Source organism: Ammospiza caudacuta, chromosome 3, assembly GCF_027887145.1.
Source record: "Ammospiza caudacuta isolate bAmmCau1 chromosome 3, bAmmCau1.pri, whole genome shotgun sequence".
Classification (NCBI taxonomy): domain Eukaryota; kingdom Metazoa; phylum Chordata; class Aves; order Passeriformes; family Passerellidae; genus Ammospiza; species Ammospiza caudacuta.
The window spans coordinates 86,007,562-86,022,705 of record NC_080595.1 but is presented as its reverse complement, the minus strand read 5'-3'; the positions used below and the strand labels follow the sequence as shown (position 1 = coordinate 86,022,705).

General features: G+C 38.8%; 1 protein-coding gene across 14 annotated transcripts in view; it reads right to left on the bottom strand.

Annotated features, from left to right (window-relative positions):
* MYT1L (myelin transcription factor 1 like) overlaps positions 1-15,144 on the bottom strand; it is a 310,091-nt gene that overhangs the window by 274,832 nt on the left and 20,115 nt on the right. The window contains exon 1 of one of the 14 annotated variants that reach the window (XM_058800682.1): positions 6,534-6,573. The exons of the other annotated variants lie outside the window; for them this stretch is intronic. The gene's annotated coding sequence lies outside the window, so the exon portion shown is untranslated. Of the gene's footprint in view, positions 1-6,533; positions 6,574-15,144 lie in introns of those variants that run through there. 14 annotated transcript variants of the gene reach the window in all.

Below are 15,144 nucleotides of genomic sequence, written 5' to 3'. Positions count from 1 at the left end.
TGCTTCCTCTCCCTCCTCCCCTTTCTCTGCCCGTGGTGTTTGCAAGGTTTCTCACACTTTTCCCCCCTCACTCCTCTGTGCCTATGCAGTGTTTTTGCCCTTCCTTATGTTACCACAGAGATGCACTGTCTTGGCTGATGGGCTCAGCTGTGTCCTGCAGTGGGTCCATCACTGAGCCACCTGAAACTGGCACAGCAGGCCCTGAACACCTCCCACAGAGGCCACCCCTGCAGCCTCCCACCAATACCTTGCCACCTACACACAACAAACATTGCTGAAGGTGTTGATTGTCCTTTACAGGCCAAAGGGAGATACTCGATACTGACTGCATTACGCAGCCCTGCCCTCACTTTGGAAAGAAAGACGTGTCTCCCAGTAGAGACTGCACCACTAGACACAGCTGCTGAGACTTCGCAGTATCTCTGCCTCCATCACAACAAAAGCCAGCTGAGTAACATTATTGTCTTAAAAGAATTGTTCCTTTCTGCAACCAAAGACCTCAGTAACATGAAAGCTGTTGAAGTCTACACAGTATTTGATTTTTCTCCTTATTTGTTGCCTAACAGATCTTCCTCACTGTGTCTTTTATACAGAGACAAAGTTACACCAACATAACTGCTAAAAACTACGTCAGCCTCTGCAATACTCCTACAGTAGCATCTGTGAGCTAAGGGCAAAAAAGATTAAACACTGTATGCTGGCCTTCTTTGCAAAATACATTCTGTTAGCAAAAAAAAAAAGACAAGCTAGAATCGCCAGAGCTTGCAGTACTTCAGTAGAGCTTCTACCACATTATCTGTATTTCTTAAATAACAGAAAAAATGTTTGCTTTGACACACAGATAATCACATAAAATTAACAGGTTCTCCATAACACCTGTAAGGTTCTCTACATAAATAGTCCTTACTACTGTGGTACTCATTGCTAAACAGGTTGGGAGACATATGAAAAATTAAAACAAGTGAGGTGTATTTAATTTTCCAGTAATTATTTGATTTCTTATTCACTGAAATTTTTTAACTTCGTCTAGACAGCTTTGTAACATCCTAATATTTTCCGATTAAAATGCCAACCCAGATGAGGACACACTCAGGAAACAATCCCTGGGGCAGAAAAGAGGGTCACAACACAGACTTAACCATCTGCCAAAGTGGATTTACAGTGTCTACAGTTAGCTAAGTTATTCACTGCAAATATACTCTGTGTGGAAAAATAGCCCTTTTTTTTCTGCCATGTAAACTGACCTTGACCTTACTGACAGTGTTCAGTATTCCTAAATCTTATCACAGAGATTCTTAAAAATAATTTTATCCATGGATTGTTCTTGAAATGTACACTGCAAGGAATAAGCAGCTGAGAGTGGTCACCCAGGTCACACAGCAGCAGCTCAGTACCCTGACTAGTGAAGGAACAGAACCAACACTATGTGGCTATGGCCACCAGCCATCTGACAACAGTAATGAGAACATGCTACAAAGAAAGTCCACCAGCAATGCGTATGTTAAATCTGTTCAAAAGATACATTTGTCAAACAGTTTTGAATAACTAAAAAATCGAGAAAAATCTGTTCATACACAACTTACGAAGAAGGAATAAGAACAAATTTGCCAAGCAAATTGTTTGCTATGCATAGATATCCCAGCTGTCCTCATTATCTCACTTATCTTGTTTAAATCTCCCTTGCACTCCTACCCTCTTGCCTGGTTTACCCAATGTCATCGAATCCTTTATCATGGCATGTTTTCTCAAAGGCACAGTCATATCTCCACCTGAAAAACTCATTCTTTCACTGACACTTATTTTAGTTTTACTTCTTTTCTTTCAGATCACTTGGAATGAAATCACAAAACTGTTTAACATTTCACAAAAGCTCACAGAAATTTTCCTATTGAGTGTGTGACATTGTCACAAGTGCCAGTAAAATGGCTGCTGCAAACGGATACAGGGATTCAGAATTCCTAACAGAGCAACTAAAGGTACTCAAACCTTCTGCCAGATTACAACATTGCTGCTAAAAGGAAGAGGGATAAGCAAGCACCATGTCCAATACCTATGCCAAGTCTGTCACAATCTTCCTATACAACTTTGAAAAAAGGCACATAGGTTCCTCTCTGCAATATAGGATAAAAATACATGTCTGTCTGGAAAGAGTGTCATGAACATAAATACATTAAAGACTGCCAGATGCATGGGAACCATAGTAATGGGATTACACTGAATACAAATAGATCACATGTGAGAAGGCATATGTGTCGGGATGTGCGTGCTTACAGGGTAAATTAGAGGTGAGAGGGGAAACACGTAGGAAATTGACACTCTGGCACTCTTTAGATTTTGGTATGAGAAGTCTAGTTATGTTGCAAAATTAGGACATTAATCCCAGTTGGAGACATCTATCCCATTGAGTAAGCAATACTGTACTGTTTAAACTTCATAAGGATTCACTGCAGCATCCATGTTAGATATAACCACACAGCCTCCTCTCTAATTCTTCCTACTATTGATAAGGTTCTGGTACACGTACATTTTGAAAAGGGGGAAATGAAAATAGTGCAGGAAGGTCAGACATTGTTAAAACAAGGAAAGCAGCAGGGAACAGAATTCAGCAAAGACGGATCATGCAGACTGTTCACCCCGCTGGGACTGGAATTGCTGCAAATGCCAGAGCCAGAATACAGGGCTTCACTAATTCTCAGCATACAAATAGTAAATGTTTTCAATTTGAAGCAATATTTGCATGCAATTTAGCTGCATCAGTTCCAATCTTGCTCTATCTTTTTCGTAGCCAGCCAGCTTTATTGTTAATGTTGGGGCACAAGCATGTAGAGCAAAGTGCATGTGTAACTCATAAACAAGCCCTCTCTATCCCCTCAGAATGCATCAAATGCATTGGAGAAATAGAAGCAAATAGCATTGTCCTGGATTAACAGAACAGAGATGCAGGAGAAAAGAAATCACATACTAAATCTTAGGTACTCAGTTTTAAAGAGAGAGAAACTTTTTTGCATTAAATGGATACCAACTGCTTGAAAATTTAACTTCTGCTTGAAAATTTCATAATCACTATATTAAAAGTATCCCATAAAATTACTGTGACTACCAAAAAAAAAAAAAAAAAAAAAAAACTTAACAAAACATTTCTTGCACTTTTTTTCAGATTTCTTACTTGAAGCACATGATGGAATTTATTGGACAGCCAGTCTAAAACTATTAAGGTAAGGACAGTGAGTCTTAAATCTTTCAACGACCAAAATACTCAGCTTGAAGATCATTAACATCCTCTCTCTGTTCAATGGGACTATTTTTCAGATTAAGGACATGCTAAAATGCTATGCCATGACATTAGATTTTTTTCTTTGGTACCTACATCTTTAAATGCTTCAAATGTCAAATGAAGGTAAACATAAAAGCAGTAATAAACACATTTTAAAGACTGAATCCCCAATTAACAAAGAAAGCCACGTTAAAAACAAGTGAATTTATCTTTTAAACAATATGTAAAGACTTTCTTCTTCTTTTAGTTACTTGACAAATCAAATTTCCATACACAGCAGATATGCTACACATGTGGATACTTGTGAACACATCAACTATCAGGTTAAACTTTGAGTGCATGTCTTGAAAATCCTTTTAATTTAGTGGCATATTTGTTATTTGACATAGTGTGGGTTTTAGTTCATTGCTGCTTTGGACCACCCCAAGTGCTAAGTCATGATTAGTTACTGTTCTCTTCGCAGGCTACCAAGTAGTGCAGGATCCCTGCTCTTCCCAAACAACCACTGCTCCCGTGCAGTCATGCCCCTCCTGTCTGTCTGCCAGTCTCTAAACATTCTCATCACCCTCAGCTGCTCTGACAAATCCAACCAGATCACTTGTAAGAAAGTATGAAATAGCACAGGAGTCTCTGGCCTCTCAGGACCAGTGAGTCTGTACCCAAAAACTTCCTCTAGAGGCCACTGTCTGCCCTATCATCCATACCAAAAGGTCAAATACTTTCCCTCGGTGCACTCAACAAACACACCAGGAATATTCCTTCCTCCCAGTTCCCTTGGAACTTGGCTCATCACTGTGGACTCCTAGCGATGGCCCCAGTGGCCTGCTGTCAGAGTCCAAAATTAATGTAAATGCTTACACTCGGCCAATTCTTGTTCTCTATCAATACTGATAATCTTTGGTAAGTTCAATATTAATTCTTCTTTTTATGACCATCTTGTTTATAACAATACAGAGAAATATAAGTAACACATTTTCTGTTCATCAGAAGCAACTTCTTCACTATTTACAGGGGTATTTCTGCCTTCATTGATTATATGCGTATGCATGAATGTGAAGTTCAACGTTTTTGTAAAATAAAGCCAATTATTGCTATTTCCAGTACTCCGATGAACCAAAACAAAAATATTGGGTCAAGCAAAAGAATTTTCAGTTTTAGCAGCCAAACTGCCAAAAGGTTTCAATAACATTATAACCCTAAACAAGTACTGTATCATGTAGTCTAAGCTCAAGCTTATCACTGTTGCCTCAGTGGCATCAGATAGAAATGGCATAATCATCTTTTGATCTGCTTTGTGTCAAAGGAAAACACAAGGGTTATCGTTTTGCCAGAAATAAGAAATGCCTTCAGAAATGGCAAGAAAATTATCAGCTAGAACACACCAAGACAATTCAGCAAGTGCAACAATCCTCACACTCCAGAGACCTCCAAGTCTGTGCCACAGGAGACTCTATCTTAATGACACTGGGAAAATTCCTCACTGATCACTTACTTGGCAGTGAGTTTGATCTTGAGATTGTGACACAATGGCCTGGCCTCTCAGAAAGAAAAAGTTGTGTTTTGCTATAAAACAATGCTCTGTCCTGTTCAGCATCTTGTGTTTAACTGTGCCCAACCATGGATATCTGAGGTTTTCAGAAAACATTTGTGTTAATGAATTACAAAAAAAAACAAAGCTCAAAATCATAGAATATCCCGAGTTGGAAGGGTGGCCAACAAGGATTACTGAAGTCCAGGTTCTGGCCCTGTACTGGAGAAGCCCAGGAATCACTCCATGTGCCTGTGAGAGCTGTCCATACAAAGGGCTGGCTAATTGTCCCAAGTCCTGAGGCATGACATCACAGTTACTCCAGTAACTGAGTATGTCAGAGATAATGCTGATATCCAGGTCTGATGCAAGAACATGAACAAAACCATTCAGGCTCCCCATTCTACACACTATTCCATTGTTCTCTTTCACATAAATCACAGTATATGTGTGTATATACACAAGCCAGAGAAGACATTCTGGAATGATTACCTAAAGACTTCCTTCAGCTGTTCACATAAATGCATTTGACTAATTTCAAGTGCATTTTGCTCTATGGTCATTATATGACCAAGTGATTATATTTTTTCCACAGTGGTAAAATATCCTCTGTATTAATTACTAAACTGCTTTGAATATTTTATCTAAAAAACGGGCTACCTATAACTATGGCTTTCTTTACAGCCATGTAAAAAACTGGAACACTAAATTACACCAGATTAAGCATGTATTCCTTGTCTCCTCTTCCTTTCAATAGTTTAAGTATTGGTGTTGCATTTAGTATATATATATATATACACACTACAAAGAAGGGTAACCAGGTCCTGACCAGAAATACTTAGAAACATACTAATTTCATATCAGTGTATCTTAAAAGCAATCCAAGAGCGAGGTACACCATTTTGGCTACAGGATATCTAATATAAAGTATCTGTTAATATGTTAAAAGTTCTCTTGTGAATTTTGTCATGTCAAGAAATTGTCATCCAAATTAAATCACCATGAAAACATAATGTTTTTTTCTTTAGTCTATAGATAATTATCAATTGATAATTTTATTACTACTATATCTAAAATCCTCCAACTTCAATGTAGATATCAAAGATGACAGAAGATGCTTGAAAAAGTCTTTGATTATTAACTATTACAACATCTTGACAAATTACAGGTTTAAAATCTACATAGTCATATGAATGAAAAAGTTGCTTTGGAATAAGAAGTTAACTCTACCCACTTTAATTGCACAAAAGTAACATTTTATTTTGTGACAATTAAAAATTAAGACAATTCTTTCCCTATTGAAAAGGATGTCCTCAGTGAAGTAGCTTAGGTACCCAGATTAACCTCATAGTTGTCCAAGAAATTAAGAAAACATTTATGAATGATGTGTGCTTCTTACAGAAACCATCCTTCATTGGCAGTTGACCTGTTGGGATACTTCTCTGAAAACACCGAGTAATATGGAAAAGAAAGAGCCTTTTTTCTCCAATGCAAAGTTATTTTGATGTAGAATTATGAGAACCAGGTTCAGATTTACCCAATGGAGAAGAAAGGAACTGGAAAAATAAGTGGCCTGTAGTTTCCCAATCACAGCTTCCTGGAGTTCTGCATGTGCCCCTGCCCATGAACTGCATTGCAAGCTAAATAGTTACATCACCCACCTGCTCACACACATCTGCATTCATACTCATGTTTATCACTTAAAAAGAATAGGAAAAAAAAAACCAAGACCTTGAAAGACCTCAATATTTGAGTAGTACACTAGTTGGCATCTCCTACTACGAACAAATCTTCAGTTCTTCCAAGGAAGACAAAGTTTGATGCCTTCAGATGGATACCTGAGAAGAGTAAACAGCCCCAAATCAGTCTGCAGAACATCACCACATAGCTGACAAGAGGCTACAGAAACTAGCAAAACTCACTACAGCACTCAAAACAAAAATGCACCACAAATCTAGACTTGTGTATTTATATTAATCCAAGTATGAACAGGCCATGTGAAAAAATAAGCACAACATGAACTGAAGGTGACCCAGCAAAAAAGGACCTGGGTTGCTCGTTGACCACAGCTGAACATGAGCCAGCAAGTGCCCAGGTGGCCAGGAAGGCCAATGGCATCTTGGCCCAAATCAGCAACAGTGTGGCCAGCTGATCAGGGCAGGGATCATGCCCCTGTACTCGGCACTGCTGAGGCTGCTGCTCAAGTTCTGTGTCGAGTTCTGGGCCTCACAACTCAGGTAGAATATAGAGGTGCTGGAGCAAGGCCGGAAAATGGAAATGGAGCTGGTGGAGGGTCTAGAGCACAAGTCCTATGAGTGGCTGAGGGAGCTGGGATTACATAGCCTGGAGGAGGCTCAGGGGTGACCGTACGGCTCTTTGAAACTGCCTAAAAGGAGATTGTAAGCCAGCAACATGTAGCAGGACAAGAGGAAATGGCCTCAAGCTATAACAGGGCACATTTAGGTTGGACAATAGGGATAAATTCTTCCCAGAAAGGGTGATTAGACATTGGAATGGGCTGAGCAGGGAGGTGGTGGAGTCACTGCACCTGTACGTGTTTAAGGACAGCCTTGACAGAGCACTTTGTGCCAGGGTCTAGTTGACTTGGTAGTGCTAAGTCACATGCTGGATTCAATGATCTCAAAGGTCTTTTCCAAACTAACTGATTCTCTGATTCTGTGAATTCTGAGTTATTAAATTCAATGCAACCATTTATCCAGTGGACAGCCATTAGATACCCATAAAACATCCACTTCATAGTATTTGCACCTTTGGTAGAACACGATAACTCAGAAGAACCAGGTGAAAATACTCAGCTGGAACTTGTTAGGCTCAAAGCATAAAATATGGAGGATCTATGTTGTGTACTACAGAGGAGACGAGACTTAGGACATCACAATACTCTTCTTGATTTAAGATCTCTAAACTAGAGGAAATGGTTGGAGACTTGTGGATAATTTCTACTTCATGCGTAAAGAATGCAGGTGAAGATCCACACTTTGAATTGAGCCCTCCCAGAAACAAAGCTCAGAGATGGAATATTCTTTGGTCAATCAGCCATAACCTTTCCTCCTCCCCTTGAAAATGGGGAAACTTGTTTTCCAAGTTACTGTTATCAGATGGGTATTGCTAGGGGATAACAATGAACAAAGCATAGATTTTACTATCCCACAAGAATGAAGAATTAATCTTTTTGGCTGAGTGACAGTCTTGGAGATAATTAAAGGGATTCTATCACCATCAGACAGTACAAAAACACAGCTTTTATATACAATGAAAGAAGGGAACCAATGACACAGGAAGAGACTTTGTAAGACAACTGAGGCCAGCAGCCTCTCACTACAGGACTGCCAAATTCCACCCAATGCAGGATGATACTGAATAAAATATTAATTGTGCCTATTGTGGCCTCCTTCCAAGTCTAATAGCCTTTACTGGGCCGTTGGTGCAAAACACACAAGAACAGGAATCCCCAGATACATACTAGAAAGCTTGATTCAAAGAAGGCTGTTGTGGACGATGTTCTTGCCGCTCTACCTGAGACTCAAGGGAAGATTTCTCTGAGAATAAAGGTCTGTGCAAAGTTTTGGACTATGGACTTCCCAAAGTAGTCCTATCACTAGCACTGCTTTCAGATACAAAACTGCTTTGCATTCAGAGCTGCCCTTTGCTACCAGAGCTCACTGTTACCTCCCTCTTGGAACTTTTTTTAAACAAGCTTTAGTTCAGCATGTCTGAGGACAGCAGACTTTATACTGAGGTGCAAGAACATGTTCTTGCAGGCTCTGAAATCTATGTGGTGCAGCGTTTTAATGGATTGGTACTTCACCTCTAAGCATTTGGTCCCTGCCCCATTTAGGATAAAAGGCATAACTAAATGTAAAGAGATTACTTATAGTCCTTGGCTTTATCTCTGTCACAGAAGCCCTACTCAGCTTGCAGCAAAATTATAGCTGCTATTCAACAGTGGCATATTAGGGGAACTGCCTTGCCAGCACTACAGTGCATGAGCAGTAATGGTTGAGAGATTGCACACTCCCACCTGCACTATACTTAGTTCTAGCCAACACTAATCATTTCCAAGACACATCTACTAACGTGCATTTCCTCTCACAATACTGACTAATGGTGAAAATCAATACAGCAAACTGATAGGATATATGACTTGGATATACCTGTTTCACATAATGGGAGCATTTACCTTTAAACAATTTGTGACCTATAAAATGTTCACTGCAATTAATGATTAATTAATTACAAAAGTGAAGACATTTGTTCCAATTACAGTTATCCTTACTGTTGTATTAAAACATTGGGCTTGCTGGTATGGGCTTCCTTTTTTTTCCCCCCTTTTTTTTTTTTAATGGTAGCCAAAGAAGTAATTCACTGCTTAAAGCCAGTTTCTCTTCTGGAGCCCTTTCTCTCACATTTTCTATGCCCCTTGACCTCAGACATCTGTCACAGCAACACTTCTGCTCAAAGCAGGGGAGAAGGTGAATGGTTTCATCAGAAGCAGATGCCAAAATGCTCCTTGCGTGGGCTGGGACAGAGTGATCATCACTCTCAGCTGCAGTACAACCTGACTGCTGCTCTGGAATATTCTCCAAACCCAAGAGGTCCCAGGACAGTGCACTGCTGATTCTGATGATTGGTTTGTCTCCCACACTGCAGAAGGTGCTGATGAGAAGTCAATCACACCAGTCTGAAGGGCCACATTTTGCCCTGCAATCTTTATCCAGTAACAGCTATTGCATTCTATAGGGCAAAAAGACGACCTATTTTTTAATAGCTTCACATCGTCTTCAGATCTTCTCCGTTTTTCAACAGGCATCATTGCATAACGGAAACACAACTGTTTTTTGCAAATGGTAGTTCTGAGAAAAAAAAAACAGATACATGGAAAATAATAATGTATTTCCATCAGATCTCTGAGAAAGATCTATAGGTCTCAGAAGTCTTCCCAATAACCAGTGGCCACAGACTGAGACACAAAGAACCAAAAATGGAATTACAGGCATCTTTAGGCCACCCTGTAAAATGGAAAAATTTAAATACCATCAGAAAAAGAAAGGAAGAGGAGAATATTGGCAAGGGAGGATATGGAAGAAAGAATGTGGAAGAAATATGGCATATGCAAGGAAAAATGTCTAACACGGTCTGTACATTTGTCTTGTGTATTAAATATTTTCTTCTGTATCTCAGAGCATTATTAAAGCATTGAAAAATGAATTTATTTCTGTAATCATTCTAGATCCATTAAATAAACATCATTCTAATTCCTACAAATTTTGGAAGCCCTCTTTATTTTACTTACCAAAATTTATAGATGACAATGGGAGTCCTCCCACTGTGTTCAACACTCTTTGGATCTTATACCAATGCTGCAGAAGCTGAACTTCCCCCATGCTCCTAATGTGAACTGGTGAGCATGTTCTTTTCAAAGTAATCATCATCAATGGATCAGTAAAATGTTCAAAAGATGCTGGACTCGGGTGATGAAATCCTGGTAGAATTAAAGTCAATAGCAAAAGTGCCTGTGACTTTCAGAGTTTTACCTAGAGTATCTGTCCAGGTCATACCTGCCACATTTCTGAAGCCAGAAGCAGTTGAAGAACACCAGAAGCAGAGGTGAGTGTTCTGGGAGGCACAGTCTGCACGTCTGAGTGAGGGAACCAGTCACTGGAGAGCATTTGTACCAACCAGTAACATGCATACACTTCTCTTCTTTAATGAAATTAAAATATTTATACAGGAAGACGCAAATACCTGTTACTCTGGAACAAAAATGCATGGATTTCCTTTTCCTGCACTGCTACCCATCAACAGCTGCAGTCTTAAAATCACAATCAGCCTCCTGAAACCCTCAAAATGCAAAAAAAAAAATTGCATAACTGGGGCAAAAACTTATGCAGCATTTACATATGCAGATGACAGCAGTTTGATTGTCTGAGGCAAATGTTTTGGCCCAATTTTTACACAGAATTGCTTACAGTGAGCTTAACAACACTGTGCAGGAAAGTTCTAGTCACCAATAGGCTGCTATGCTAAACCCCCAATGTAAACAGGCACACTGATCTGCTATCAGAGTTTAGACACAGAATCCATTACCTCAGGTAACAATTGCTTCACTTGGTCTGAGCTCTGTCTGCCTGTTGCAGAAATCCCTCTTTCTTTCACATATTCAAAAGGGTCAATTACCATCCTATCTTCTGTTTCTCCTCATCACTTCCAACAACTTCCCTACTGGTATAAAGGGTCAGTCTTTAACAGTTTGCCAGTCTCTTTGGACACGTACAGCGGAGGCCCAACTAATAATCAAACCAGGCCAGCAGGGAACAAGCTTTGCCACTCATGCAAGCACATACAGGTCCTGAGAAACCTTTCCCTTTTGAATACTTAAATACCCATTGCAAATACTGGATATAAAAAAAAGTTGTCATCTGTTGCGGCAATTAAAAGAACCAGCCTGCCTAAAGATGAATCCCCAAAGACTCTCAGTTTCAGCCTACATCCCTTGAGTGCAAACTAGGAAAGAGGACTTTACTTACCATATTTGAGGAACCTCCTCCTAAGTCTTAAGTTGGCTGATGCCCTAAGCACTACCAAAATACAAATATTATACTACCAATAGATCGCAATGACTGTAAGTAACTCTAACATCACATGGCAATTGACTCAGGGGAACCACTGCACCACGCTTGCAATTCTCAGGCTTTCAGACCACAGCTGCTTCCTTGTCAAAGAGACTGTTTCATTTCTGAATCAAAGAAGAGCTTTGGTTTTTAAGGATTTGTCTATTTACTAAATATACTAGCTAGAGTAATCAAGTAATCGAAGACAGTTATCCTTCTCTCTAAAATTTCTATTATGATAGTCCTAGATTATCACAGCTACTGTGATGCACCTAATTCTGCCAGTTGTGTAAAAACTTGCTTATATTTTTATTAGAATGTGACTTGCAGTTTTCTCCCACAAAACTTCCCACAAAGCAAACTGCAACTTTGCTTTCCTAAGAGACTGACTCAAGTCAAAGCTTAAGTTAATCAGAGATAAGACTGTTTTCACTTTGCACCTTGATAAATTCCTTGCCACAAAGTTCCACAGGGCTGTGACTAGATCATTACTAGTATCTGCAGTAGCTAGCTAGTCTCCACCTGCTCCATGTTCACAGAAAGAGAGGATCAGCCTCATTCAAGAGCCTCATTCAACAAATCCTTTATTTTCACTTTTTTGCATTGCTTTTTTTTTTTTTTTTTAATTTCTCACATTTTCTTTTGCAGTTCTGCAGGAACTGGGCCACCAGAAAAAGGTCACCTAGCTCACTTCTCTGTCCCCAAAAAAATCAAATATATGAGATTGTACTACGTCATTACTAGAAGGCTTTTTTCTGCTTTATAAATAAAACCTTTTTTATCCTGCCACTTATCTACAAAACTGAGTAACTACATAGTCTTTCCTAGGGTATAAGAAAAAAACAGTGTCACTCATTCCAAGAATGAATAACAATCTGCAACAAGTTGTAGCTTGCAACTACAGAGACCGACATATTGGTATACTTTAATTTCAAAAATATTTTTAGAAAAATCATATATTCATTAATTTTATAATTAACTAACACTTCTGTTGAATTTTCAGCTTGCCACAGAGATCCACACCCATACATTACATAAATCAGAGATGATTATGGCTGAAATTGTCTGGAATGATGAAAGCACACCGAGTCTTCAGTACATGGAACGCTGTACATGAAAAAGATGTCCTGGAATAGCTTATCTTCAGCAACCCCCAGCACAGGATCACTCACATACTTGCATTTGAGGCAAATGGGAATTGTGCCTCACCTACAATTATAAGAGGTTTTTTTACCTTACCAACAGCTGGTAAGGGGCTGGACTTCCTCTTGAACACACTGTTGTAAAGCACAACTGATGATGATGCCAAGTTCAGCTGGATGGCATCAGTATACAAGACAACTATACATATCTATAACCATATACACACCAATCTCCAGAGGTTTTGGCTATGTCATTACTGATACACACAACACAAAGAATAAGTTGTTTCCTTTAAAACATAATCCATGGTGAGAGACACAGTAAAAATTGCATTTCCCACAAGTTAGCCAAGTAAGTTAACACCATGTTCTTCACCCACAGCTGACCTTGACTCACAGTGAAACAGCAGTCTTGTCTCTACAGGATTTCTAACATGCATGTTATTCTTGCTATCAGTCCAAATTGTGCAACTGAACACCTTGTGCTAAGTGCTGTAAAGACACAGAAGAAAAAGATGGTCCCTGCAGAAAAAGCACATCTGCTTTGTCAGTCATAAAGCCTTAAAATACAGCTTCAAGCAATTCCACATTTCACTATCCCCTATGACTCCATCTTTCTCTCCACTTGACATTGTTGAGAACAATCTTATTTTCTGCAAAACAGATGTCATGGCATGTGCGACGTGAAAAAATATCTAAACCTTAAAGGTGAGTGATGATTCCATAAACTGCTAAATCATGTCAAACCTCAGAGTATTTTAAGGTTAGAATGAAAGCCTGCTTAGAAAGTAGAGCTTTTAGTGACAGAAGCTCTCTCTTTAAAAGGACCTCCCAAATTCTGACTTTTAATTTGAACTGTAAATTACAGGGGGGTTGTATTTAATTAAAATTTGTAGCTCTAGCCTGTGTCCACACCTGACATTCTGCTAGGCTTGCAGTCCTTTCCAGGTTATTCAAGTTATTCTTGATAATAGAATAAAAGATAATAGAATCCAGCAGTTGAATACTTTCAAAACAGCCAGTAAAATCACTGGACAGACTGTATTTACATTAGTACTGCAAAGAGAGAAGTTTGATCCTTAGCATCCTAACGGTGTCCAAGATGGGCCAAGGCTGCCTTTCCAAAACAAAATGAACCCACCTGTGCCCTATGCACAGAAAAAGACATGGATTCTTGGTTTTCTCCATTTTACTTTTGTATCAAGGCATCTCAGTATCATCTCTGACTCACAAATCCAAGAATGCTTAGGGTCAACACTGGCTAGCATAAAAACAAGCAGGAAACATAGAAGCATAATGCCAAGTTGTGGAAACCCAAAAATTACTAGCTTTCATTATTCCACAGTGTCAATATTCATGTCAAAGCAAATGTATTCCTTAATACAAAATAGAGATTTATTAAGCAACCAAAAAATATGAAAGGACCCACTTCCATCGTGTTTCTAAGCTATGTTTAATGAAGTGCATGACTATCTGTTTTGTCCAGCTTCTCTTGACATTATTTTTTTCTAACTTCTGACTTTAATTTATGTGAACTTAAAATGGGAGGAGCTATTTGGCCAACCATGGTATCTCCCCATTGGTGTTGAACTGGTTCCTACTGCATCTTTTCAAACTTGCAACAGAAATGTGTATCTATGATTAAAAACAGAATTTCCTCTCCCAAATGATTTTTCAGAACAGAGGAAGTAGGTAGAGGAATTTTTAAAGACATTTTCCAGATACAATGGCCTTCAGCTTGCATATTCCTCCCACCCTTCTGACCTGCACAGATGTTGTGGATTCCCTTTCACCACCTGATCCAGCAGAAGAGTCAGCTCTTGGCTCTAGGGATGTTTCTATTCCCACCGACATGTGGAGTTACCAGAGATAAAATTACCTGTACATGGCAATATCAGATGAACTCATTAAAAAAAAATTAAAAATCTATATATGTATACAGCAGCACACTCTATCATCACATTTAAACAGAGTTAGACAACCTGACTTTAAATACACCTTTTTCTCACATCTCTCATGTCCCTCCACAATATTTGTGTGCCATTCTGTAGACTGAACTTTGGACATTATTATGGCTATATCCTGATTTCAATGCCCTTGAGAAGAAGTCTGTACTGGACTTTCAGATATCCTTTTCAACATGATTTTTCTACAAACCTGTAAATAATACACAATATGGTCTCTAGGGCAAAATGAGCTCTTGGATGAGCATTACTTGCAAGGACTAGCACAAATATAATTTTCTTTTTGTCATCAAATAAAGCACTGTTACCTCTACACTTCTTTAATTCTTAGATCAGCATACACTGCTTTAACATTTCATTAAGGCATGTCAGGTACAAATGTTTCATGTCACTTGATCATAACATGCTATCTCAAGCACTTAATAATCAATCTGCTCTCAAAAAAGCCTATTTGCAAAACACACAACAGGAGGGAAACATGAATTACGCTTATTTAACCAACTGGATTGCTATCAGCCTCATAAAATTTCAGGTTTTTTTTTTAAATTCAGTTAAAAAAAAAAAAAAAAAAAAACAAAAAACAAAAAACAAAGTAACTGAGGAT